The sequence below is a fragment of the Peromyscus californicus genome, unplaced genomic scaffold, assembly GCF_007827085.1.
Source record: "Peromyscus californicus insignis strain IS unplaced genomic scaffold, ASM782708v3 Scaffold_15__1_contigs__length_86483966, whole genome shotgun sequence".
Taxonomy (NCBI): Eukaryota; Metazoa; Chordata; class Mammalia; order Rodentia; family Cricetidae; genus Peromyscus; species Peromyscus californicus.
In genome coordinates, this window is record NW_026294447.1 from 79,783,505 (window position 1) to 79,810,951 (window position 27,447).

Genomic DNA, 27,447 nt, shown 5'->3' on the forward strand with positions numbered 1-27,447 from the left:
GGGTTCTATGATGATAGTTAGGATATTCAGCCATCCCATCACCAGAGTAGGTCAGCTCAGGCACCCTCTCGACCATTGCCAGGAGTCTATGGTGGAGTCATCTTTATGGATTCCTGGGAACCTCCCTAGCACTCTGCTTCTCCCTACCCCAATGGTGTTTTCATTTATCATGGTATCTCTTTCCTTGTTCTCCCACTCTGTGCCCGTTCCAGCTCGAACCTCCCACTCCCCTAGGCTCTCATTCCCCCGTCCCTTGCCCTCCATTACCCCCCCTTTACCCCCAGTTTGCTCACGTAGACTCAGAAGGACAAATACAGTATGTACTCACTCAAAAGTGGATACTAGATGTAAAGCAAGGGATAACCAGACTGCAACCCACAGCTCCAGGGAGGCAAGCTAGTAAGAAGGACCCTAGGAAAGACGCAAGGATCGCCCAGTCCTTCTTTACCGTTAAGAACTGTAGATTCCCTGTGAATTCCATGGGCTCTGATTCATGAAGGGCCCCACGGGCTCATTTCCAGCTTAGCTCTGCTAGGACTGTTTGGCTTTCACTGGGTCCGCCTTAGTGGTTTGGTGTGGGGTTCTGGATTGTCTCCTCATGGCAACAGTACAAATGGGCACCTGCTGCCACTCCCAGAAGCAGCTTCATGACTCCTTTTCCATCTTTGGCCAAATTGATAGCCTGGTTCTACAAGCATAGCCACACACACAGCTGTGAGCTGTTCCCCTCGGGGCTTGCTTTGTAAGTGGAGTGGTTTTCCCCACTGAAGTCTGCTATACGGAAAAACCCCTCGGGCTCTTTATTCGCTTAGAATCCTTGAGAGCCACTGGACTTTAACGCACGTGCATTTCTCAGGCTTTGTGCTTCTCTTCAGTTATTGGAACTTCGGAGTTTTCTGGTGGAATCCGTAAAGAAAAGAGCCAAGAAAAGTATCTTTAGCTGGCAGATAAGCAGGCTTAAATTTTTAGGAACAAAAATAAATTCAATTTCATTGCCATGTTATACGTTCACGCACAAACACACACACACACACACACACACACACACACACACACACACACACGCCATTGCACACATGCAGAGGTCAAAGGACAACTTGCAGGAGTAGGTTCTCTCCTTCTACCAGATGGGTCCCAGGGACCAAACTCAGGTTGTTAGGCTTGGCGGCAAGCACCTTTACCTTTACCTGCTAAACTAGTAATTCTCAACCTTCCTAATGCTGAGACTCTTGAAAACAGTTCACATTGTGGTGATCCCAACCGTAAAGTTGCTACTTCATAACTGTAATTCTGCTGCTGTAATGAATTGTGATGTCAACATCTGACATTTCTGTTGGTCTGTGAAAGGGCCAGTTGACCTGGGAGTCGCAGGACCCACAGGTTGAGAACCAATATGCTAAATCATATCACAAGCCCACGGCTCAGGGTCATAAAGTGCTTGATACATTTGTTGTGCAAGAGTGAGGAGCTGAGTTCAGATCCCCCACACCCATGTAAGAGCCAGGCTCCCAGAGAAGCAGCTGTAACTCTAGCACCCAGAGAGGTGGCAATTAGATCCTTGGGGGCTTGCTGGCCAGCCAGACTAACTGAGAACAGCCAGCTCCAGATTCAGTGAGAGATTGTCTCCAAAAGGATGTGGAGAACAACCAGAGGAAGGATGGCTCAGCTTTGGAACTTCCCCTGCCCAAGGATCTACCATTGAGAGATGTGCAGACCGCTGGGGCAGCTGAGAGCTGTGGAAGCAGAACCCAAGTAAGGCTGACCCAGATAGAGAAACATATAGGGGCAGAAAAGGGCAGTAGAGTAAAGGAAGGCTGGCAACAGTTTAAGAGTTGGGTGGCTATGGGTGTAATCCTGCTGTGAAGGCTCTTTGTATGCAAATCAATGACGCCCAGGATTTCAGGCAAAGTGTTCTGCAATCTTCCAGCCCTACCTGGCAAGAATAGTTTACTGGGCACGACCACATCTCAGCACTGTGCTAAGGGTGCTGATTAACATCAACATTGTTCTTCCTATTGGAATTATTTATATGGATTTATACATCAATATGCATGCAACTTATGAATAAATACTATTGTCCTTAGCCAGCCAGAGTGGAGCACGCCTTTAATCACAGCACTTGAGAGGCAGAGGCAGATCTCTGAGAGTTTAGGGTAGCCTGGTCTGCACAGTGAGTTTCAGGGCAGCCAGAGCTACATAGTAAGACTCTCTCTCAAAAAAAACAAAACAAAAAACCCACAGAAAATTACTTCCCTTACTGCTGCTTCAAAGTCTGCAGAGGAAGGGTTTTCTGGAGAAAAGAACAAAGGCAGCACTTGGGAGAAGACGAAAAAATATTTACTTCATTGACTATGAAACAAAGAACAAAGGAACAAAAAAATCCCTTAACTGTGTAAGAAAGGTATGATTATGAATGTAGATAGACTAGCATATGTTGACTGGTTCTAGATCTTAGGGGAGGAACTCAGGGGTCTCATTAATAGTATGAGGTTATCTCCACGCTCTTTACAGCGGTTCTTCTTTCTCTAGCTTCACAGATGACTAGCTCACTGGCCTGTCTGTTTATTTAATATCTTTTGAGACAGGGCTCACCACAAAGCCCCGGCTGACACAGACTCCCTATGTAGACTAGGCTGGCCTTAAATGCACAGAGATCCATCCACCTGCCTCTGCTTCCTTTAACCCTAGCACTAAGGAGGCAGAGGCAAACAGATCTTTGTGAGTCCAAGGTCAAGCTTGGTCTATAGGGTGAGTTTTAGGTCAGCAAGGGCTGCATACTGAGATACTTAGATCCAAAGGTGTGTGTGTGGGGGGAACAGAGTTGGTGGCATACATCTCTAATTCCAGCACTTGAGAGCTTGGGAAAGAGAAGCAGGCAGATCTCTGTATGTTTAGAACCAGTTTGGTCTACATAGCGAGACTCTGTGTTTCAATAATAAATAAATAGATAAATAAATAAATAGATTATATTAACTTGTGTGACAAGTGTAAATAAATGATACTAACCACATATCCATATCTGGACAAGTTTCCACCATTACTGGTTTGTTTTTCATAAACGGGAGAGAAAATAGGATTTCCCTGTTCTTGTCTGAGTTGTAAGCACATCATCTCCTGAGACTATGTGAAACAGTAAACTGTGAAACCTATCAGCTGCGCACATCCCTGGGTATCAAAAGCCTCAAGTGTGGTTTCTTGACTTTCTACAATCTTTTTAAAAGATTTACTTACTTAATTTATGTGCACCACATGTGTGCAGTACCCTCAGAGGCCAGAAGAGGGTGATGGATCCCCTGGAACTGGGGCTGGTCAGCCTTAATCACTAAGCTGTTTCTCCAGCCCCATTTTCTCCAGCTGTAGACAAAGGAGAATTTCCTACCTCCATCCAGATAGTTCTGTTTTATTAGTTTTATGTGTATACCTATCACATAAATTTTTATTTAAAGATTTGTTTTTATTTCTGTGTATACTGGGAACCTAACTCAGGTCCTCTGGAAAAATAGCAAGAGCTCTTAACTACTGAGGCATGTCTCCAGCACCATAAGATGCTGTTTAAAGAAATGATGACATTGTTTGCTCTTTTAAAGTGACTTATAAGGGGCTGGAGAAATGACTCAGAGGTTAAGAACATTTGCTGTTCTTGCGGAGGACCCAAGTTATGTTCCCAGCACTCACATGGTGTCTCATAACTACCCATAAATCCAGGGGATCTGATGTCCACTTTTGAGGGCACATGGCACATACATGGTACATATGCATACATGCAAGCAAAACACTCATGCAAATAAAATATACATCCAGGTTTTTTTTAATTTAAAAAATTTTTAAATGACTTATCAATTTTATCTGGATAATCTCTGGTTCCCTAGAATTAAGTAATCTAATACATTTTAGTTTGGTTGACTGTGAAAGAGTACTAGATGTATATAAAAACAATCTCTGGCACAGAGATCCCCAGGGCTGTATCTTTGCCATGTGTCACCTGCTCGATAGCAGTAAGTGGAATTACCTGTTGATAAGTTCCAGTGATCTCTATCTACCTAAATTTGTCCAAAGATCCATAACACATAACTTTCTCTATTACTAATGATTTTTGTTATCAACATTACAAGTCTATGTAACTTGACATCTTCAAGGTTTTTTTGTTGTTTTTGAGACAGGATCTCAGTAAATAGCCCTGTGTAGCTGTGTGGTCGCTACATGAGTGTGTGGGTTCACGCGGATCCGTGGAATGAAGACACAGAGGCATCTTAGGAATGAATTTAGCCTATCATGGCTGCAGGGGTGTCCAGCCTCGAAGGACTGAAGCACTCTTCCCTTCACCTAGGGCATATTTATTTACTCTTTCTTACAGTTTAGATAGTTAATTTCCATACCTTCAAAAGCAACCCAAAAGGAGTTCCCAGAGATCAAATGCCAGGTGCAAATTACTTGAATTAACAGGTACCTCGGTTTTCCGGGTTTCCTGGACCAACTTTTGCATAGGCCTTTGATCCTTGGGGGACTCTCTGATCCTTGACTCTCAAATAAGATTCACATAGGGCGATAAGAGAAACAAAAGGTGTGGTTAAACAAAGGAAGGATTAGGGCTAGGTGCTGCTCTCTGGAGCCAAGCCAGGAGCTCAGCAGGAATGCCACTACAGCCCTGTCTGTCCTGGAACTCACAGAGACCCGCCGGCCTCTACCTCCATTTCTTGAGAGCTGGGGTTTTCCACACCTGGTAACATTTTCATAATAACAACAACAAAGAAAACTTACAAGAGGCCAGGCATGGTGGTCCGTGCCTTTACTACCAGCACTCAAGAAGGCAGAGGCAAGAGGGTCTCTGTGAGTTCAAGGCCAGACTGGTCTACATAGGTGAGTTCCAGGACACCAGCTAGGCCTACACAGACAGATCCTGTCTCAAAAGAGCCAAACCACGCTAACCAACCAAACAACAATAATAACAAAACTATAAGAGAAAAGAAAAAAGAAAGACAAAAGAAGACAAAACTGTAAGAGAACATGAAGGTTTGGGGCTGGGATGTATGCAGCTCAGTGGTAGAGAACTTTTGCCCAGAATGTATAAGTCCCTGTGTTTGATCCCCAATATCAAACTAAGAAGGAAGAAAAAAAAAAAAAGGAGGATTTTTACTGAGACATTTCCATGGTTCACAGCAAATGTTGCTTGGGTTCAAAGACATGAGTGCTGCTCCATAGAAGAAAGATGCATTTCCAGAAGAGCTTCAGTGCTCCGGAGTGTTATGTAACCATTCCTCTGGTTTATTGCAAGCTTCAAGGTGAGCATCTGGATTTTCCTGTTTATCAAGGAAGTGGGAATCATCATTATCATTATCACTGTGACTTGGATCACAGGTCCGGCGTTATCAGTTCCATCAAGAAGAGGGCTATTGAAACAGACAATTACTGCTAACCTCCCATGAACCAAGGCATGGGGTAATTACAAAACACTGTGGGCATATAGGTCAGTCTGTTCCCTTCTCCTTGGTGTACACACACGCTCTGAAGGTTTCGATGGTAAAGGAAAAGTACTCGGTACCCTTTTTAGTGGGCCGAGGAGACTACGGCTCCTGTCTTAGACCACAAACAAAGCTATTAGAATTCCTCATCTCAAACCCTGGCAGATTACACCTCCTCTACTATACGGTCACCCTTAATCTTGGTAACTTCCCCAGTGCTCACCCCGCGTGGCCCACAGTTACTCAGGCGTGTTTAATTGAATTGTCAGCAAACATTTGTGAAGTAAAATTCACCAGTAAAGTTCATTGGTTTTACTTTATTTGGGGGTGCAGAGGATTAAACCCACGGTCTTGTGTATGCCAGGCAAATGCTCTACCACCGAGCCGACACCACCACCCAGGCCTCTGTAAGTTAAACTGTTCGGGTGACAGGAATACATCAGGACCTGACAGCTTTTTTTGTGCACCTACTAGGTGAGGCAAACGTGAACCTGAGGCCTTGTACATGCCCCGCAAGTGTCCTACCACCAACCTACGTCTCCAGATCTGTTTTCTAACTTTTACTTTGAAATGGTCTTACTAAGTTGTCCCAGCTGTTCTGGAACTCACTCTGTCGCCCCCCGGGCAGACCTTGAACTTGCCATTTTCCTACCTCGGCCTCTTGAGTAGCTAGGATTACAAGCCTGTCCCACCAGGCCTTGGTCTGATAACTCCGTCGTCTTTTAGTGTCTCACAGGGATGGACTCCAGGTCCCCTTTGGAGACTGAACTCTGAGCATGTTCAAGTCTCTTATGTCAAACGATTTAATATTTGCATATAACATATACATATAACATGCTTTACATTATCCCCCAATTATTTATAATACCTTTACATTGTATCATCCTTAGGAAAGAATAGCGAGTCGCATTGCGGGTGGGGAGTCTATACTGTTTGGTATAGAAACAATGTTGTTTTGTTTTGTTTTGTTTAGAGAAGGAGGGGACAGGAGGGAAGAAAGGAGAAAGAGGAAGTCTTCCTCTTCTCTTCTCTGCAATTGGAGGGCTCAGCAAGAAGGCAGCTGCGCACAACTCAGGCCAGGGTCATCTTCGAACTTGGCCATGACCTCCTGATCTTGAATTCCAAGACTAAAGAACGGTGAGAAATGTATGAGTCTATGTTTAAGCCACTCAGTTAGGGAGGGCTGGAGAGATGCTCCAGCCATGCCTGAGTCCTGACTGCTCTCCTAGAGGCCCTGGGTTCAATTCCCAGCACTCAACTGTCTATGACTCTAGTTCCAGGGCATCTGACACCCTCACACAGACATACACGTAGGCAAAACACCAGTGCACATAAAATAAAAATAAATTATTTCAAAAAGAAAAGAAAAGTTACTCGGTTAGGACATTTTGTTAGTGTGGCCAAAACTGGCTGAGACAGCTATCATGGTAATTAAAACTCTGCTTACCTCACTGGAGTTATTTTGATGATAAGGCCTCCTAAACTGTGAAAGAGGAAAACTTTCAGTGACAGTTGATAACCAGCAGAGTGCCACACAAAGCATTGGTGGACCAGAGTTGTGAAAGTCCTTTGAAGGTCAGGATTCCAAAATCTGTAACCATATTGCCAAAGCAAGAGGCGCTCAGTTCAGAACAAAGCATTGCCTGTCAGGAAGATAATCATCAGGGATCCCGGATATTAGCACAGTGACTGCTCCCTTCATTTTAAACTTAAGTCTAATGCTTCAGACACAACCACCCTGATACTTAGAATCGTACTTAAAAAGCACTTTAGAAGAGCCTTTTAAAATAAACTTTCAGAATATACTTCATTAACTGTGGGGGAGAGGGAAGGAGGTTGAGAAATGTGTCCTATAGCCCAAGCTGTCTTTTAACTCACTACGTAGCTCCAGCTGATTACGTACTCCTGATGCTCCTGCCTCCACCTCTGCCTCGGGACTATTAGGATTGCAGTGTGTGTTGCCACATCCAGCTGTCTTATTAACTTTTAATAGTTTTTGGAGGCTGGAGAAATGACTGTTAAGAGAGTACTTGTTGCTCTTGCAGAGGACCCAGATTCACTATCCAGCAGCCCACGGGTGGTTAGATTATCTGTAACTCCAGTTCCACGGGATCTAACATCCTCTTCTGACCTCTGTGGGCACCAAGGGACACATGTGGTGTGCATATGCATTCCTACAAAACGTGCACACACACAAAATAAAAATAATAAAATCTTTTTAAAAAAATAAATGAAGTAGCTGTCTTTTCTTTTCTTTTCTTTGTTTTTGTTTTTGTTTTGTTTTGTTTGAGATAGGGTCTTGCTATGTAGCTCTGAAAACTCACTATGTAGACCAGGGTGGCCTCAAACTCATGGAGATCCACCTGCCTCTGCCTCCTGAGTGCTGGGATTAAAATCATGTGCCACTACACCCAGCTAAAAGAGCTTTCTAAGATACCAAAAAAAAAAAAAAAGCATTAACATAAAAATGCTACTACTAGGTCAGCTGTGCATACAGGCATGTTTAATCCCATCACTCAGGAGGAAGAGGGGGGGCAGAGCTCTGTGAGTTTGAGGCTGGTATGATCTACATAAAAAGTTCCAGGCTGAACCAGGAGAATCACACAATGGAAAAATCACAGCCTAGGCTACACAGGGAGGCTCTGTCTCAAACACAAACACGAAAGGCAGAAGTACATGCGAAAAAGGAACCGGGAAATAGTAAGAATTGCAAAGGAAAAGGCCAGAACTGAGTGAAAGAAGTCACCCTGTTCGTGGATTGGTGTGTATCAGACCTTAATGTAGAAAGCAGGACAAGATGGTCTGGATGACACTGAAAGCCTTGGATCCTTTATGAGGAGTTCGCCCACACTATAGGTAGGCCGGCTTACAGGAAACCTCAAGGGCTCTGGAGCAGAGCTCTGATGTTTCCTGCTTCTGACTGTCTTGTTCTAACCTAGTTACCACTGGAAACTAGTAATGGAATCCTGGCACCTCCCACAACCTCACTGCAAGGGACAGTTCTTTCTCAAGATTCCTATCAGAAAACCAGTTCTTCTTCTTCTTCTTCTTTTTTTTAATTGAATTCTTTTGGTTAGCATACATCATGCAAATGAGGTTCCCTGTGACCTTTTCTTTTCCTTCTTTTTTTCTTCCTTTCCTTCCTTCCTTCTTTCTCTCTTTTCCTTTCTTTCTTTCTTTCTTTCTTTCTTTCTTTCTCTCTCTCTTTCTCTCTTTCAAGACAGACCTCTCTATTATGTAGTGCTGGCTGTTCTGGAATTCAATATGTAGACTAGATTGGCCTCCAGCTCTTCGAGGTACTAGAGATCCCCCTGTGTCTGCCTCCCGAGTGCTAGGATCAATAGGGTGTGCTACCATGCTGGGCTCCTACATATATATTCTTCATATATATAAATTTGAAATCTAGCTGGGCGGTGGTGGCGCACGCCTGTAATCCCAGCACTCGGGAGGCAGAGGCAGGCGGATCTCTCTGAGTTCGAGGCCAGCCTGGTCTCCAAAGCCAGTTCCAGGAAAGGCGCAAAGCTACACAGAGAAACCCTGTCTCAAAAAAAAAAAAAAAAAATTGAAATCTAGAGTATATAAGAGAAATCACATTTGCCTTTCTTTTTCTTTTCTTTTCTTTCTTTTTTGGACAGGCCTTAACTCTACAGCCAGGCTGACTTGAAATTCACTACAAAGCCCAAGCTTTGAACTTGAACTCATGGCAATCTAACTCAGCTTTCCAAGTGCTACACTTACAGGACTGTTCCACACATCCAGTATTGTAACCGACTTTGCTTCACATTAGCTCAGTCTTTCAGTTGCCCAAAGAGATGCATTTAGTCATGTCATCACAGAATGACTCCCGTACATCCCTCTTTCCTCCCAGAAACTGAAGTGGCAGATCAAAGGCCACTGTTCACTAATTTCTCACTTGTGTTCTCATTAGCTCAATTAGTGACTTGGCAGGTGGAATCTAAGCTTTGTAGAAGTTGATCAGATGCAACAGGACAGACCGTGAGGGCTCTAGTGCAGATCCTTAGCTGATCGAAAATGGAGAAGAAAGAGGGTGGCCCCCGCCTGCGCCAAGCGATGTCATCAATCTTGAATATCTTCCAAAAGCCCATGTCTTAAAGGTTTGGTCCTCAGGATGGTGCCACTGGCAGATGGTGGAACCATTAGGAAAAAGGGCCTGTGGGAGGATTTTAGGTCACTGGGAGCATGCCTTTAGGGGAAACTCTGGGGGTCTAGAGAAGTGATTCAGCCAGTAAAAGTAGTAACCACACAAGCCTGACAAACTGGGTTTGTTCCCCAGGACCCAGGTAAAAAGTCAAATGTACAGAAATCCCAGCGTTCCTAGGGTGAGATGGGAGACAGAGACAGAAACTGGCCCGAGGCTTGGTGGCCCGCTGAGGGGAGGGCAGCCTGCAGCAGAAACGAAGGCGCTTGTCTAAACAAGGTAGAAGGTGAGAACTAACTTTGGAAAGCTGTTCTCTGACCTCCGCATTTGCGTTCCCTCCCTGACCACCACACAAAATAAATTCGTGACATTAAAAACAAAACTTTCAGGGAGGATTGTGAGACCCTGTCCCCCGTTCTTTTCTGCTGTTGCTTCCTAGCCACAAAGGTAAGCATTTTGTCCTGCTGCGGGCTTTCTACCACAATCGTCTGGCATGCCTGCCAGAGGCCCAAAGCAATGCGTCACGCCATTCCTGGGCTGGAACCTCCCAAATGAGGGGACCAAGACAGTCTTTCTCTGTTCGTAATTATCCAGGAGTTTCAGGATTGTGATGAATGGCTGATTAGCACATCTGCCCGCAGAGGCCCAGACGTGAGGAAACCAATGAAAGCCAGGTGGAGGGGGCTGGGAGACTCGACCCGCTGCTGCTACTGCTGTGTGAGCTGGGGAGGGTGAGGAAAGGCTGCCATTTGCAAAGCGAGGAAATCAACACTTAGCAAGAGGAGGTAAGAGCCGAGGTGCCACACACGGAATAAGTGGCTCACACTTCCAGGAATTAAAGGGCATCAAAGGAGGCTTTGAAACACGATGATTTCCATCAAGCTAATCCTCCTCTAAGTCCTGGATTTCTTTCTTTGGTCATTTGCCCTAAATTGCTCAAAGCAGGATACTGTACTTGCCAAGAGACAGCTGAAGCGAGTTAGGCCCTCAGCTTCCAGTTGCAGAGGTGAGGCCAGTGCCTCTGATAGCGTTTGAGGTTAGACCTTTACTTGCATTGCATAGATAGATAGATAGATAGATAGATAGATAGATAGATAGATAGATAGATAATATTCTCATATATATAATTACAGAGGGTAAATCTTTTGATAAGTATAAAGTTGGATTAATATCTCCTTCGGATTTTTATTTTATTTTAGACCAGAGTCTCACTCTGTGTCCCAGGCTACCCTCAAACTCACCGCAATCCTCACCATTGCCTGGCCTAGCGGGGTCACTTACAAAAAGGCTTGTGCCTGAGAGGCAGTGGTACTGCTGAAACCAACCACCCCCAGGGATTTTGTTTTTTCTTACCTCCTATTTTCTACAAATAGTTGGGCAGACGGGAACAGTGAATGGAGTCTTAGGGAAGGTGTTGGGAGGGTCTTGTACCTAGTTAGTTGCTGTGCCCTTCTGTTTCTTTCTTTACCAGTAATGTCTGGTTTCATTTTGAGACTACCTCATTAGTACAGGTTGGCCTCTGAGCACAGAAGACCGTGAACATGGTCTGCATGTTTTTTTTCTAGTATGCCTTCCTTGTGGGAACTCTGCTTTGAGGGGTCAAGTTGGGCTAGCCCAATCTCCTTTCTTTCTTTCTTTATTAAGAAATCTTCTACTCACTCCTCATGCTATCCACAGACCCCCCATCTCCTTTCTTACGTACCCCAACACCATCATTGCCACAGCAGCAAATGACCCCAACTCCTCACATCCTGCACTCCTGAGGTAGCAGAGCCCTGCCCAGGCTCAGAGGAACCACACAGGGTCAGCACAATGTTCTTTCCTGGCCTTTGAACTCACCACGTAGCTGAAGATGCCTTCAAACTTTGAATCCCCTTGTTTCTACTGCTGGAGTGCTGGGATCACAGTCGTGTGCCACCTAAGCAGTTAGGGGCATTTTTCTTTTTTGCTCTTACAGAGGACCTAAGGTTTGGAATTTGCAATCTTCCTGCCTCAGCCTCCTGAGTGCTGAGATTAAAAAAGCATGGGTCACCATACCTGGCTTGTTGTCCTTTCTAATGAACATTTGACATGCTTTAGATTGCTAATGCTCAAAATTCGTATCAGTGGTTCTTGATGGAGAGAGAAGATTGAAAGGAAGCAAAGCTAGATAAAAATGTGAGTTGTAGGGGCTAGTGCTATTTATTGCTGAGTGGTAGAGACACCCCCCAAACCCCCATTTTCTGAGGTAGTCTTGTGTCATGTAGCCCAGGCTCCAGCCTCAAACTCACTATGTAGCTGAGGATGGCCTTGAACTCCTGATCCCAAGTCCTGGGTTACAAGTGTGAACCACCATGCTTCCACATTACACTAAGACCCTCATCTTAACACGTAAAACAGTCTGGGGAGATGGCTCAGATGGGACCTGAGTTCGGATCCCAGCACTCACATTAAAACACCAGGTGTGGCTGCCTGTCACCCCAGTGCCATAGAGTGTGGAGACAGGAGGATGACTGGGTCTTGCTGGTCTCCAGCCTAGATCCAGGTTCAGCAAGACACCCTGTCTCAAAGGAACAAGGAGAAAGATACAGCAGGAACCCCAGTGTTCTCCTCTGGCCTTCCTATACACTCAGGTGTATGTACTTGAGCACACATGTGTGCTTATACATCATGTATATACACACTAAACCTTAGAGTGTATTGTAGTAGACTGTACACTTAGCATGCATGGTGCACCTGCACTTCAGTTCTAACTCCAGCAACAGAAACACACACACACACACACACACACACACACACACACACACACACACACCATCAACAGTGTGTGTGTGTGTGTGTGTGTGTGTGTAAACAATACACATTTAACTCCCAGATGACATTAAAAAACAAGCATACACTACGGAAATGTTCCAGGACATGGCGCCAAACACATCAGCTCTGCGTGTTATTTTGAGAAGCACGGGTGCAGGAGGGGAGACTTGTCCTGCCTGTTTCTTCCTGAAGCTGACAGTGAAACCTCCCTTGAGATAATGTCCTCTTTGCCAGGAAGGAAGAAATCTCTTATCACAGGCCTCTGCAAACCCATGCTGGGATGGATCCGAGAAAACAAAGCTCCTCCAATAACTCTTCTCCGCCACGCCACGCCACACCCACAGCACCCAGTGACTTCTCCACGAGTCACCATTTCCTGGCTCAGATCCCTCTGTCTTGTCACTTCTTCACAATGTAGAATTTCTCTAAAAGATACGGCAGCTTTCTGTCCTGGTCACTTAGTGGTCTGTCCATTCCGATTGCAGGTCCCAATAGACACGCAAAAATTAATAGAATGTGTACACTGTTCTTCTGTCCCTCCATCTTGGCTCATTTTATTTCTTGATCACAATTGTGGTCTCAAGCACAAGAGGAGTATTTTTTTTTTCTCTCTCTCCAACACTTCCCATAGGCTTGGACCATATAATAATGGTCTACTATGCCTGAATTTTCCAGATGAACCATGCTACTTAGATAATCAATCACTGTGAACGACAAGAAGGCAAGATTGCACTGAGAATCACACCGAGTTTGACTTTAAGACTTGAAATGAGCCGGGCGGTGGTGGCGTATGCCTTTAATCCCAGCACTTGGGAGGCAGAGGCAGGCAGATCTCTGTGAGTTCGAGACCAGCCTGGTCTACAGAGCTAGTCCAGGACAGGCTCCAAAGCTACAGAGAAACCCTGTCTTGAACTCCTCCTCCCCGCAAAAAAAGACTTGAAATGAGACAATCTTATTAATTTCTTTGTGTTGTGCTGGGTATGAAAGTCAGGGTCTTGCACATGCTAGGGAAATACTATTACCACTGAGCTAAACTCCCCAGACCAGAGAAACAGCTCTGGTTTTTTTTTTGTTTTTGTTTTTTGTTTTTAACTTATATGTATACCATGTGAATGAAGACGTTCACAGAAGCCTGAAAAGAGCATCAGACACCCTGGAGCTGAAGCTACAGGCACATGTGAGCCACCAGGTATTAGTGCTGGGGACCAAACCCAGACCCTCTGCAAGAGCAGGCCTTGGATCTTAACTACTGAGCTGTCTCTTCAGTCCAAAAACTAGTTCTTATAAAACACATTGGTGCCGGGTGGTGGTGGCGCACACCTTTAATCCCAGCACTGGGAGGCAGAGCCAGGCAGATCTCTGTGAGTTCGAGGTCAGCCTGGTCTACAGAGTGAGTTCCAGGACAGGCTCCAAAGCTACATGGAGAAACCCTGTCTCAAAAAACCAAAACCAAGGCAGAGCCAGGCGGATCTCTGTGAGTTCGAGGCCAGCCTGGACTACCAAGTGAGTTCCAGGAAAGGCGCAAAGCTACACAGAGAAACCCTGTCTCGAAAAACCAAAAAAAAAAAAAAAAAAACCAAAACCAAAAAAAAAACCCACATTGATGATTTTATTAACTCATTCTGGTAGCCACAATGGCTTTATGTTAGTAAAGATTGGCAGATACGATCAAAATTAGCTATGTAACTCAGGTCTCAGATCAGATTTTATTTCTTAGTGACCAGACATACTACAGGAATTAGTTTGTAGCTCTACATATAAAAAAATCATGGTAAGTGACTGCATACAATTTGAACCCAGGGCGTGCACATAGACTTATGCTTATACTAAATGCTTATTTTACTAATCCGGGTGTTTATCGGTCATGCTCTCTGCATTTATAGATATAGATTAGTCATACATGAATGCAGCGTTACTGCAGAGACTCTGGTGCAAAGTGCTGAGCGTAAGTGACCAGTGAATGGTCAGCCCTAGTGGGGACATTTGTACCACTCTGCTCCTCTAAGGCTGCAGAAGAGAAGGCCGAGAGAGCGCGTGAAGGAGATGGAGAGAGGAGACAGAGGGAGAAGAGGAACAGGAGGAAGTCTGTCTCCCTGCATGACACAGCCAGAGCAGCAGGGACACCAGGGTAAAGCCACTTTAATTGAATTCTGGAGAGAGCCATCCGCATGATACCCAACCTTCAAGTTCACTAAACAGTGCCTCGAGTTGGTCTTCAGCTGAGATTTGGTCACTGGGTCTCAGAGAGTGTTTATCAGGGAAATCTTCGTCTGTTTCAGACTTCAAGATTTCCCATCGCAGAGAGGATATCTGCACTGAGGTCTTGACTTCATCTTCCTGTCCTGCAGGCCCGACCGACCGCATCGCACAACGGATATCCTCTGCTCTGCAGCCACAGGGCAGCGTCAGGTTCTGCTCTGCAGCCACAGGGCAGCATCAGGTTCTGCTCTGCAGCCACAGGGCAGCGTCAGGTTCTGCAGACACTGCTCCTCTCAGTCAGATCCCTATTAATTCCCTGGGGAGCTAAATAAAGCCTTCTAGATGCCGCCTATGTATTTTCTGTAATTCTATACTTTTTTTTGGGTTTTTTCAAGACAGGGTTTCTCTGTGTAGTTTTGGTGCCTGTCCTGGATCTCGCTCTGTAGACCAGGCTGACCTGGAACTCACAGAGATCCGCCTGCCTCTGCCTCCCGAGTGCTGGGATTACAGGCGTGCGCCACCACCGCCTGGCCGGCTAGGAATATTTAACTCTTAATCTTCCTACCTTCACCTTCCAAGGACTAATGCTGCATGGTAACTCTGTCAAGAACACACATGGATATTCTTAAAGCTAAATATAGCTGGATGGTCGTGCTGCGTGCCTTTAATCCCGTCACTCAGGAGGCAGAGGCAAGCAGATCTCTATGAGTTCAACACCAGCCTGGTCTACAGAGTGAGTTCCAGGACAGCCAGGACTGTTACACAGAGAAACCCTGTCTCAAAAAAAAAGAACAAAACAACAACAACAAAAAAAAATCACTGAATATAAAATCTTTTTTTTTTTTTCAGAGTTGAGGACCGAACCCAGGGCCTTGTGCTTGCTAAGCAAGCATTCTACCACTGAGCTAAATCCCCAACCCCTGAATATAAAATCTTCACGCTGACAAATCATGAAGTTTTTTTGTCTTTTATACACACACACACACACACACACACACACACACACACACACACACACACTATCCTAGTTGACACACTTTAGTTGGCAAGAATAGTTAGTAAGAAGCAGAACCACAGACGTCAAAAAGCAAGGCTAGTACATTTAGGGACCTTCCTGGATCCTGGAACTATGGACTAGGTCTTTGATGGATTAAGTCTTTGTTCTCATTTTGACAGGGGTTGGGGCCTAGGTGCTGGGTTTAAAGGTCAGCATGGTGCCACTACCATGATGTCAGTTGTGCTGAGGACTGGGAGCTTGTTACGCTAGGATTATAGGCCAGTGTCATCATGCTAGGAAAATAGTTTGCCATCCTAACTTCTTGTTTGTTTTGGGGATGTTAGTGACTGACCTAGTCATGTGCTCTGTCCCTGAGACATTTCTTTAGTCCTTGATTATGCTCCCACCCTCCACCCCTCCCTCCCTCCACCCCTTCCTCCATCTCTCCCTCTGTCCCTCCCTCCCTCCACCCCTCCGTCCATCCATCCCTCCTTCACTCCCTCCCTCCCTTCCTAGCTCTTTTATGTCACTATGTGGTCCTTGTTGACCTAGTTGACCTGTGGCCTCAAGTTTTTCTCCTGCCTCAACCTCTTGAACACCCAGGACGACTGGCACATACTGCACATACTTCCATATGATTCTGTTTTTTGGATTTCAAATAAACTGAAATCATCAACCAAAAATGTGCTTCCATCGTAGTTTTAATCCTCTGAATTTTCATGGCTTTAAAAACAAAACATATCGGGCCGGGCGGTGGTGGCACACGCCTTTAATCCCAGCACTTGGGAGGCAGAGCCAGGTGGATCTCTGTGAGTTCGAGGCCAGCCTGGGCTACAGAGTGAGTTCCAGGAAAGGTGCCAAAGCTACACAGAGAAACCCTGTCTTGGAAAACCAAAAAAAACAAAACAAAACAAAACAAAACAAAAACAACTTATCCCCCGTGTTGTAAGTGACATTAAGAGGGCTGCCATTGGAATCTGAATACAAGTGACTGATCAATGAATTAAACATCACCCTGTGGACTGGCACATCTAGAAACTTGGTGAGATCAGCACCAGGGTTTTCTCTTCTCTCCTCTCTCCTCCCCTCTTCTTCCCCCACTCCCAACCCCTCAGTACTGAGGATTGAACCTAGAGTCCCACATGTCCTAGAGAATGAGTTCATTAGTTCTTCTCTACTGGGCTACAGCCCTAACCTTCTTTTACCTTTTCTTTTGTGCCTTTGTTCCAGGAAGCTGCACAGGCTGGCCTTGAACCTCACAGCCCAGAGAGGATCACCATGCCTCCGCCTTCCGAGGTTTTCAAGCCCAGGCCCAGCCTTAGTCTTGAGTTTCTTAATAGGAGAAATAATAGGAGAGTAAATTAAGTTGTGCCATGTCAAGGGGAAAAGTATTAGGTGTTGTTCACTCAACCAGCCAGAAAGAAGTGTTTGAATATGAGTCATGGGGAGAAGGATGGTTTCACAGTCAACACTGAAACAAAAACACCAAAAAGCAGATGAGTTTGCTCCAACGTCCCTTTCCTTATCCAGGAGGAAAGAAACAATAGGAAATAACTGCTCAGTTAGCATCAACTTATTTGTAAATAATTTGGATGGTTTGGTTTTCGAGACAAGGTCTCACTTGATAGCTCTGGCTGCCTGGAACTTGCTATGTAGACCAGGCTTGCCTCAAACTCACAGAAATCTAAGCCTGTGGCTCCTGAGTGCCTGGACTAAAGGTGTGTGCTGGCAAGGCCAGCTTGGTAAATCATTAATGGAGGACTAGGGCACAGGACCATTCATTATCATTTTGATAATGATATCACTTTGATCGGCCTCCTGGTGAAACCCAGGCTGTTACCTCTCGATCTCTCTCCTGATTTCCTCAAAGGCCAGATAACAACTTAGTTCCTTGTTGAATGTGGAACTTTGATGTGGGCGACTGCATTTGGATTCTGAGCTTGATCTCTTAGGAACAAGCAGAACATTGGTCTAAAACAATGTTGATCCAACAACATCAATCAGTTTATATTACTCTTCATTTTTTTATAACTTATTTTTGTTTTATGTCCATTGGTCTTTCACCTGCACACAGGCCTGTATGAGGGATTCCTTGGAATTAGAATTATGGACAGTGGTGAACTGCCATGTGGGTGCTGGGAATTGAACCGGGGTCTTCTGGAAGAGCAGCCACTGCTCCTAATGGTTAAACCATCTCTCCAGCCCCCATATTCCTATCCATCCAACACATTTACATTAACTTGCGTGCAAACTGTTCAGGAAGAAGGGTGCGTTGGTCTATCCCTGTAGTCTCAGGACTCAGGAGGTTGAAGCAAGAGAGTCCCCGGCCAGCCTGGGCTACACAGACAGGCTCTGCTAAACAAAACAAAACCTTTCAGGGGTGCCATTTCTCCCTAGAGGAAGCATTTACTCATTTGTGCTCGTCCGTTTGATCACTCTCTTAGTGGAGGCTTCTGAAGTGTATAGTTAGCGAATGTCTGTCGGGGCCTGGAGATTTAGCACAGTGGTGGAGCATTTCCTTGGCATGTGCTGGGTCTGAGTTAGAAGCCAGCACAGCAAGATGAGAAAGGGGGAAAATGTGTAGCTCAGGTGTATTCCAAGAAAATGCTTTTAGTAAACCGTCATGCTTCGGGGATGCTTTGTGAATCTTACAGTCCTGCCCGGAACCTCGTTCAGTTTCTGTAGCAGGAGTGAAAGGAAAATAAGACCCTACCACTACCTGGCAGACAATTCTCCTCCCAGCTCTCCCACTTCCATTGTCTCAATGTAAACTAGTGACAGTGGGGCTGGGCAAATGGTTTAGCAGGTCAGGGCTCTGGCAGCCCAACGATGCACGCCTAAGAAACTGAGTTCATAATCCTGGGCACGACACAATGTGGAAGAACAGACTCCACAAAATTGTCCTCTGACTTCCACACGTGTGCCAGAGCATGGGTGCCCACACACACACATACAGTAACAGTAACAGGGGGCTGGAGAGACAGCTCAGGGGTTAAGAGGGCAAACTGCTCTTGCAGAGGACCTGAGTTTCATTCCTAGCACCCTCAAAGGGCAGCTCCCAACCATCTGTAACCAATTCCCCCTTCTGGCCTCTGAGAACACCTGCACTCACATATCCACGCACAAATGTATAGCCATATAATTAAAAGTAAAATAAATCTTTAAAAAAAAGATAAGATAGTGACAATAATTTATTCCAGTATCATTGTAAGGATCAAAGGAAATAATGTATTCAAGTTTTTGGAAATGTGCTATATAGCATGCTGTTGATATTCCAGTATTCATTTTGTGTGCTTGCTTGCTCATTTTAATTTTAAAGTTTTTAAAAATTTTTTTATGTATATTGGATATTTTATGTGTGTGCCATGTATGTGCACCAAGTGTATACCAGGTGCCCTCAGAGGACAGAAGAGGGCTGCAGGTCCCCTGGAAGTGGAGTTAAGGACAGTTATGAGTCTCCATATAGGTGCTTTCTGGGAACCAAAGCCAGGTCTTTGGCAAGAGCAGCAGGCGTTCTTAACTGCTGAGGTGCACCAATGTTAGTGACTAAATCGAAACGGAAAACCTTTGAGAAGTGGAATGATTATGTTCCCCATAAATGTAAAATGGTATCATCCCTGGCCAGGTGTGATGATCCTGGCCCTGGGAGATGGAAGCAGAAAAAGAGAAATTCAAGACCAGCTTCAGTTACATTACAAGTTCAAGGCCAGCCTGGGCTATATGAGACCTTGTGTCAAAAAACAAAAGTAAAAACAATGAAAAAAAATCAACTTAGCGGGGTTGGGGATTTAGCTCAGTGGTAGAGTGCCTGCCTAGCAAGTGCAAGGCCCTGGGTTCAGTCCTCAGCTCTGGGGGAAAAAAAAAAAAAGGAAAAAAAATCAACCTAGCACTGTAGCTGGGTGATAGGTTTTTGTACCCCGATTCAGGTGTCTCCACTGAAGCAGTAAGCCAGATCAAGCCAAATTAGAAAGACTAGGTTTCTTGGGCCAAGCACTCTCAGGTGACTTTCCATCCCCTAGAGGTGAGGCGGGGAAAGGGAACAGGAGAAATCCCATGGCCAGGAGGGGGCTCAACTACCCCGTAGGCTCGGCCTTGAGCAGGTAGCAGCTTCAGGGGAGGAGCCTGGACTTTGGTGGTCTTTCTGAGAGAGGTGGGGTTTGGAAAGGGTGTGCTGGAGATGCCAGCCGAACACTGGGTGCTAGGGCAAATGTCCAGAACTTGAGAAGCTGAAAGAGAACCTTTAATTCCAGGCAGACTGGACTACCGGGCAATCCTTGGTTTGAAAAAATACACAACAACAGAAACAGTTGAGGGTGGTGGTGCACACATGTAATTAAAGCACATGGGAAGGGAATCGAGAAAGTCCAGAGTTCAAAGCCATCCTTTCGGGGTGTGGTGGTGCACACCTTTAGTCCTACCACATAGGAGGCTGAGGCAGGCAGATCCTGGTGAGTCTGAGGCCAGCCTGGTCTGCTTGGTGAGTTCTAGGCCAGCAAGGGCTAGGCAGTGAGAAAATAAGGCAAACAAAAAGCAAGAGTTCAAAACCATTCTAAATTACTAGTGACTTCCAGGTCAGCCTGGGGGTATACTAGACTCTTCAAAAATGAAAATGTATCCAACAAACAAGACAAAAACAAAAAACAAACAAAAAACCAACCAACCAACCAAAAACCCCCAAAACCTTGAAAGAGAATGTGAGTGTGTGAAAAAATAGGTTTAATCCTAGGTGCTGAAATGAAACCCAAACAGGATTGCACCTTACCTCCAAAGGAAGGCTTTCCTTTACCTGCCTTCCTTTCTTTTTCTTGTTGGCACGTATACACGCTTGTGTGTGTGTGTGTGTGTGTGTGTGTGTGTGTGTGTGTGTGTGTGTGTGTGTGTGTGTGTATTTGCATGTGGAGGCCAGAGGTTGATGTCTTTCTTAATCACTCACCACCTTATTGAAGCACAGCCTCTCACTTGAACACAGGGCTTGAAGACTTGACTCCCCGAGGCTCTCCTAGTCAGCCAGGTTGCGCCACAGATTCGGTCTCTCAGCCTCCAGTGTGCTGGGATTACCGGCAGGCTGCCATGCCCACGAGGCATTTTAGTGCGAGTGTGTGGGAAAGGTTTTGTTTTTAGATGGTCTCACTAGAAAGCCCTGGCTGTCTTGGAACTCACTATGTAGATGAAGCTGGTCTTGAACTCACAGAGATCTGCCCGCCTCTGCCTCTCCAGTGCTGGGAGTAAAGGCGTGCACTGCCACTCACCGCTTGGGAAGGGTTTTGATTTGCTATTACCCTAGCGTCTTAGTTCTACTTGACTCTGTTGTGAGAAAACTTTTTCACTCTCCATTTTCTGAGAATATCTACTAGAGGATCTGTCTTTCTTGGTGAGATTCAATCGCAAATTCAGGAATGCTGCCGGGTAGCTGCCTTGCTCAGGGGAGAAGAAGAATCAGGGAACTGAGCAGGAGGGAGGCTTTATATAGAGTTCCTTGGGGAGTGGGGGACACGTGGAGCTTTCCAGGGTGGAGACTTCCGGGGTGGGAATTGGTGGGATTTCAAGCTCAAGGATTGGTGGGTGTTGATAGCTTTTCAAACCAGGAAGTGGGCGGACTTTTTACCTTTCAGTCACACCACCCTTCCGTTCCCCCTCTCCGAGCTTGCTTCTTCTTCATCTTGTTCATTCTTCTCTCTGAAGTCAAGCCATTTTGCCTAACTTTAAGAGCTTGCAGGTCATAGGGTTCCAGGTTCTCTCTGCTATAATATTGTTCACCACTGTAGTAATCTTTTTGGATTTTAAATTAATTTAATATGAAACATTTTATCTGTTTTTTTTTTTTCTTTTGGTTTTTTGAGACTGGGTTTCTCTGTGTAACAGCCCCCCTGGAACTTGCTTTGTAGACTAGAACTCAGAGAGATCCACCTGCCTCTGCCTCTCAAGTGCTGGGATTAATGGTGTGTGTCACCATGCCTGGCCAACATTTTATTTTTGTATGTGGCTTTTCTCCCCTCAGGGCTGAGGATCAAGCTCAAGGCTTGCTCTTCCTAGACAATTGTCCTACTGAGGGACAGTCCCAGTCCTCTACGAGAATTTCTTAAACTGGTGGTGTATTATTTAGTTCTAAAAAGAGATATTTTGTGCATGGCTGATGTTCTTCATCAGGCCCTTGCTCATTATGAGCCAGCCTCCTCAGCCTCTGGTTTTATTTAATGTTTCATATTAAATAAATCCTTAGTTTCCTCCAAGGATTAAAATATTCCATTCTGCAAGAAGCTCCTTAAACAGGAAGGGAAACAATTCAAAATAGCTTCAGGAAGTCTCTGAAACTGATCAGATTCACTAGGCCCCTCTCTGCCAGAGTAAGCAATAGAAACTCGGCTGCCAGGGAGACTGAGACCAGACCAACTGCTGGGAAGCAGCAGAAACCAGCTGAGCTGCCTGGAAGAGGTTTAGCCCAGGTACGGCAACCTAGAAAGGACACTCTCCAACCTGTTGAGCTGCCTGCAGGCTCTGCAGCATGCTCTGGGGTCCCAACTTTGTGAGCTGTCACCCATGTTGGGCTGGGGCTTGGTGATCAGCTGTCTTTGAGTCACATCTTGAAGGGACACTAGCCCACTCCAGCATGTGGCCCTGGCAGGACTTTCCTCTCTCCTCCCCGCTGCCTTGCTAAAAAACCATTAGATCACATTCCTAAAGCTGGCCACCAAGGTCTATTCTAGCCACCAAGGTCCATTCCCTTATTTGGCCACTTCCTCCTCCTGAGGCTTACCACTAAAGGTCCAGCTATCAAACCATTGAAGTCCAGCTATCAGCTATGAGTCCCTTTGGCTCACCTAATTAACATGCCCAATCAAAATTAAACACCTCATCCTAACACAGGGTTTCCCAGTTTACCTTTATAGACCACCACATCTGTCTCCTCTCTACCCAGAGGCAGTCCTTTGTCCCACCGGGACAAATACCCCTGCCCCCTTTCCCTTGTTCCCTTCCCCTTCATCCCCTATCTCCTCTACCACTGCATCCTAGCACATTCTAACACAGACCCCCCCCCCCCTTTTCTCTGCTTAAAAATTACACCTGTAGGTCATTTGCTGCTCTTTTTCTGCCAGAGTCAGAAAGCAGTCCCTTTAACTTTTCTTCCCTGCTTAATAAAGGAGCGCTCTGTGAAAACAGGTGTTTGGGGTGTGGTTTGTGCCTAATCTGGGGTCTGGGAGGGAGCCCTTGATGTGCAGGAGTCCCCTTCCCATCTGGTCCTCTGAGTAACCCCAATAAAATTGATTCATTACATTGGACTTTGGTGGTTTCCATACTTGGTCTGTCCTGGGATCCCTGTCTGGGCTGAGTAGTCCTGTATGTGTTGTGTCTCTCAGGAAAAGTTCTGTCACACTATAACTGTTGATAAATTGGTCTGGTTTTTGAGACTCTGCTCTTGTAACCCAGAACGGCCTCTAATTCACAATGTAGCCGATCCCTGTAATCCCCGTTCTTGGGAAGTAGAAGCTGGAGACTCAGGGGACCAAGGTCATCTCAGCTTCATGAGATTGTCTCAAAAATAAAAATGATTTTAAAAAGGTATTTACCATTCAACCTCAAGTTTCTTCTTTCTCATCTTTTCCTTTTGACTATAGTCTATGTAGAGGAAATTCTTTTTCCTCTCAAGTGTAGCTTGCTCCACAATGTTCTAATTGCTTATTCCGTAAGCCTTCTCCACCTTGTAAAACTTTTACAAAAAGAATTCAAATCTTTTAATCTTCCCCACCTTGCAAAACTTTTATGTAAATATTTAATCCTCCACCCCGCCTCCCTGTAAAACATTGGTTTACACACACACACACACACACACACACACACACACACACACACACACACACACACACGGCGATGGCCTAGGGCAGCCGACCCCCTCCCCTTTTTCTTTACCTCCTTTATTCACATTTTTGAAAAACTAGCCAATCTTGAAAGTGTGAGGTCAGACCCCAGTCAATGCGGAAACATCACAACCTGCATTCAAATAAAAACCACGTGAGGCTGGAGCCCGCCTTTAATCACAGCCCTTGAAAGGCAGCTGCAGGTTATCTCTGCGAGTTTAGCTACATAGTGAGTTCCAGGCCAGCCCGAGCTACATAGTAAGACATTGTTTCCAAAAAAAAAAAAAAAAAAAAAAGCCAAAAGAAAACAAAGTGACCCTCCTGTCTCATTCTTTTGTTTGTGGGATGCCAAGAATATCTGTTTGCAACACCTAGAAATTAAGTATCATTCCTTAGCAGAACTTGAGATCTTGCAATGAGCTTTCATATTCCCCTTCCCTCTGATGGACTCTTCAGACAATTTAAAGATTGTCAATGAAAAAAAATTTTTTTTTTTTTTGGTTTTTCGAGACAGGGTTTCTCTGTGTAGCTTTGCTCCTTTCCTGGAACTCATTCTGTAGCCCAGGCTGGCCTTGAACTCACAGAGATCCGCCTGGCTCTGCCTCCCAAGTGCTGGGATTAAAGGCGTGCGCCACCACCGCCCGTCGAAAAATTTTTTTATTATATTTAATATGTATGCGTAGGTTAGAGGTCAGAGAAGAAACCTGTAGAAGTCAGTTCTCTCCACCCTGGGATCAAACTCCAATGCTCAGGTTTGGCGGCAGCTGGCTGTCACTCTGTCCTGAGGCGTCTCATCAACCATCAGAATGTGGATTTAATGAGTTAAATGTCTTCTAAAGTAAACGGAGCACACAGACATTTCCAATTTCCATTTCCATTTCCCGGGATTTCTGGAAGTGTTTTCTTTTCAGGCCAGCAGAAGCCACGGAGCACACAGCTTTTTACAATGTACACAAGACCTCGTTACAAACGTCTCCTTTGTTCAAATGCTCTAACGGAGGTGGAAGACACAGGGCCACGAGAGAACAATGAAAAATGCTTGTTCCTAGCAGGGAAGGAGTAGGATTTGAGCTAGAGATTCAGACAGAATTTAGGAGGAGAACTGTATTTGAAACACAGAAAAGAATGTACAAGCACGATGTTGAATAGAATTTACGGAAGACCCTTATTTTAGACAAGGCTGTTGCACTAGGCTGCAGTAAAGGAATCAAAACAGACTCTCTGCTAAAGGCTTGCCCGCCAAACCCCCAACTGTCTCTGTCTCCACTTCTACAAGGAAAGTAATTTTGAAATGGCCACTTCGCCCACTTTGTAACCTTTGAAACACTTTGGATCCTCCCGCCTCCACCTCCCAAGTGCTGGAATTACAGGCATGCACCACCATACCCAGCTTGTAGGAATTTTTTTTTTTTTCTTTTTTCTTGGAGCTGAGGATCAAAACCAGGGCCTTGCGCTTGCTAGGCAAGTGTTCTACCACTGAGCTAAATTCCCAACCCAGGAATGGATTTTTTTTAAGTTCATGCATTCATTTATATTCATCCAATTATTCAATAATATTTGTTTTAGGTGCTAAAGATATAAAAATCAAGGATAATCTTCCTGGGGCAGAGGCAGAAGGATAGCTGCAAGTTTGAGGTCAGCCTGGTTAACATAGCTAAATCTCAGAGTATCCAGGCTACATAGTTAGACCTTGTATCAAACACACACGCCCACACGCACACAAACTATGCATGGTGGTTCATCCTGTAACCCTACAATTTGGTAGTCTGAGGTTGCTTCTTTTTTTTTGGGGGGGGGGTTCGAGACAGGGTTTCTCTGTAGCTTTGGAGCCTGTCCTGGACTAGCTCTGTAGACCAGGCTGGCCTGAGGTTGTTTCAACACAAACAGAATGTCCAGGTGTAGCCAACACCCGTTACCTCAGCAGTTGGAAGTCGGGTCCAGTAGAATCTCCTGAAGTTGGACCGGTCACATGTCCTGGGTCCATTTCCCTAGCCATGTGTCCCCAGCCGTGGAGGATGTCATTGCAGCACAGAGCGTCACTTCTAGGTGCATGTGTATGTGGTAGTGTTTGTCCCACTGGGCTCAGTCAGATAGCTTGGTCTACACAGCAAGTTCCTGGCCAGCATAGCATGTCTTATTATAAATTATTTTCAGCAAATGCTAAAGTTTATAATGATGGTCTATATTCTTCAGAAACATCAACACTATTCTCTCTCTCTCTCTCTCTCTCTCTCTCTCTCTCTCTCTCTCTCTCTCTCTCTCTCTCTCTCTCTCTCAGTCTGTGTGTGTGTGTGTGTGTGTGTGTGTGTGTGCTGGAACCGAATTCAAGCCTCCTGCTTGCTAGGTAAGCAGTAACACCCTCCGTAAACAGTGGTTACTTTGTACCCTACCCTAAAGGCCCAGGATATCTCTTTTCATACTTTGTCTCCTTTACTGGGCTGTGAACACTTTCACTTACTTGTTTTGATACAGTATCTTGTTATGTAGCCCCAGTTTGCCTTCAACTCCAAATCCTCCCATCTCCACCTCCACCTCCAAGTGCTGGGATTACAGGTGTGTACCATCACCTCACGCTCCACACTTGCAGCAATTCGAAGGCCAGGGCAATGAGGAATTCCTCTCTCTGTGACTTCAGCAAGCGGAATGGAAGGAGGTGGGAGTAGTCTTTCTCGGGAAATAAAAAATATAGATGCATGTATATTTATACACACGCACACACACATTTGGTTTTTGGAGACAGGGTTTCTCTGGGTAGCCCTGGCTATCCTAGAAGTCACTCTGTAGACCTAACTCTATGGCCTCTGCCTCTCAAGCGCTGGGAGTAAGGTGTGTGCCACCACCTCCTGGCTTTTTGGCAAATGAAACTATTTCTAATGACTTACCAGCATGGAACATTTTTCAGCCTGTTTCTTGGACGTAGTTCAGTCTTTAATTATAGGCATTCATTTGCCTTGCCTGAAATAACTTTCTGGAATTAAAACTTTGAAATCTTTTAATAAAATCGGTTCCATCTAGAAGTCAAGTTTGTAACGTGCAAGACAGAAAAGTTAAGATTCTAAATTCTAAATAAGCCTCTCCAATTCAAAATTCAAACCTGAAATGGCGACGTGTGCCTGTTCAAGATCTTGGGAGGATCAGGAGTTCAGGGCCAGCCTCAACTACACTGCAAAGTTGAGACCAGTCTAGGCTAGACTACACCATGGTTCAAAACAAGAAAAACAATGACAACAAAAAAAATAAAACAAGCCGGGCGGGTGGTGGCGCACGCCTTTAATCCCAGCACTCGGGAGGCAGAGGCAGAGGCAGGTGGATCTTTGTGAGTTCGAGGCCAGCCTGGTCTACAGAGCGAGATCCAGGAAAGGCGCAAAAAAGCTACACAGAGAAACCCTGTCTTGAAAAACCAAAAAAAAAAAAAAAAAAAAAAGAAAGAAAGAAAACAAAACGAAAAACCACCCTCAGAATTCCCCATGCTGCATTCCCCCATAAACTATATGCTCTGTGCAATCCTGGTAGGTGTTAGAATTCATTTAGAAAATTTTACACTTAAGTTCACTTAAGGTACATACGTGATGAGTGACGACAGAGAGCCTGGTTTAACTTTGCAGGCGACTGGCTTTTCACTTGCAGACCACAGCTGTGTGGGCGATCACATACCCAGGCTGTGTCCTGGATCTCTACATCTTTCTAATCTTGCCACCCCTGGTCAATTGGCACGTGGCTTTCCGGACATCAACCATCCGAGACAACTCTGAAATTAGTTGCTAATTAATGACGTGAGTCGGACGATTCCGGTTGCTCGGCGGTTATTTACCTCCATTCATCACGCCCCAGTTGATTCCCGACCAATAAAACCTGCGGCTCCTGGGTCACCAGCCCTGCCTAGGACCGCGCTGTTCTACGCACAGCAGCCCGCGGGGAACCGGGGCGGGAGACCGGGAGGCGTGACTTCGGCGAAAGCTCGGGGCTGCGCGCGCGCGCGCGGCGCGG

General features: G+C 45.4%; 1 long non-coding RNA gene across 1 annotated transcript; it reads right to left on the reverse strand.

The window, feature by feature from the left end:
* Positions 1–314: 314 nt before the first annotated feature.
* LOC128111208 (uncharacterized) lies at positions 315–27,404 on the reverse strand. Its single transcript, XR_008218528.1, has 5 exons — positions 27,027–27,404; positions 25,919–26,124; positions 6,907–7,050; positions 5,135–5,297; positions 315–896 (listed from the first exon to the last, which is right to left on the reverse strand). It is a non-coding gene; the product is annotated as an uncharacterized LOC128111208 (long non-coding RNA).
* Between the last annotated feature and the right edge of the window lie 43 nt (positions 27,405–27,447).